This window comes from Austrofundulus limnaeus, unplaced genomic scaffold (genome assembly GCF_001266775.1).
Source record: "Austrofundulus limnaeus strain Quisiro unplaced genomic scaffold, Austrofundulus_limnaeus-1.0 Scaffold42, whole genome shotgun sequence".
Classification (NCBI taxonomy): Eukaryota; Metazoa; Chordata; class Actinopteri; order Cyprinodontiformes; family Rivulidae; genus Austrofundulus; species Austrofundulus limnaeus.
The window spans coordinates 692,569-693,751 of NW_013952444.1; the positions used below are offsets into that span (position 1 = coordinate 692,569).

At 40.9% G+C, this 1,183-nt stretch overlaps 1 protein-coding gene across 18 annotated transcripts in view; it reads right to left on the reverse strand.

The window, feature by feature from the left end:
- LOC106516884 (receptor-type tyrosine-protein phosphatase F) overlaps window positions 1–1,183 on the reverse strand; it is a 189,641-nt gene that overhangs the window by 26,439 nt on the left and 162,019 nt on the right. The gene's annotated exons all lie outside the window — the stretch shown is intronic.

Genomic DNA, 1,183 nt, shown 5'->3' on the forward strand with positions numbered 1-1,183 from the left:
TCTTTACGCAACAAAACAAAATAAAAACGTAAGATTAAAAGAAACCATAATTTTTTTCTTGAACTAATAATCCATTCTAGGCAGGTCCTTTTTAGAGTATTTGTTTGAAAAGGAGCAGGTAAAAGATACAAGATCTTTTGAATTAAGATGTTTTCAGTTGTTCATAAATCAAAGAAAACTATTAGCTTCTCTGTTATAAACAGTAATCAACAAAGTGTTTTCCATAGGTTGACTTCTGGATTAAAGTGGCACCTACATAGGTAGCAATATAGCATAAAAGCTATTTCCAAGCTTTTTAAAGAGTCTGTGATCAGAAAAATGCTATGAGCATGCTTGTTGCTGCTAAACAGGATGTGAAAAATGTGAAGTGCTCACACGGCACAAATCCTTCATCACAGCTACAAATTACTCAGCCTTGAGAGTCATGGGGGCAGAGGCCTATTGCTGCTGATGAGCTCAGCACCGCCAATTTCTCTGCCTGTGCCCGGCACAATGAAGGGAAAGATTTCATTTGCAGTCAAAACATGTCATATTCATTTGGGAGCTGAGTGAAAACAGCGGGCATACTAGAGGGATGACAACTAGCAAACAAGTAAGGTAGAAAGGTGAGACACAAATGCCCAAGGTGTTTTCAGCGAAGCACTGAAAATATTTTCAAATGATCATAATGATGGCTTCATGATGACTGTTGGTGTGACGTTGCTTCTGGCTAAAAAACTAAAAAAAATTTACAGTCTTGGGAGTTGCAGCATGCCTGATTGACAAATTCTGCTCATTATCCAGTGTGTTCATTGCTCAGCATGATGCGGACTGGCGTTGGTGGTAAAGGAAGTGTCAGGTTGACTAAAACATCGGGGAGAGGAAGTGGCGAAGCCTCCACAAATATTGCGCCTTAGGGTACGGCACGATGGGAGCAGCCGGCGAACGCGACTGTGACAAAGCACCACGGGTTCTGCCACAGCTCCTCAGCTGGCATAGAGAGGAACGGACCATCTGCTGGCTGATGGAGGGAGTCTTCCCTGGTTGGAGTTTGATTTGATTTGATTTATTTATTTAACAGGAAAAGATTATTAAAAATCAAGCCTGACTCAGCATAATTGCTGTTTTACAGCAGGTTCCTGTTCTACAGCACACTCAGAATTACAGCATCACAATCACATCATTATTATTACACCATAGACAC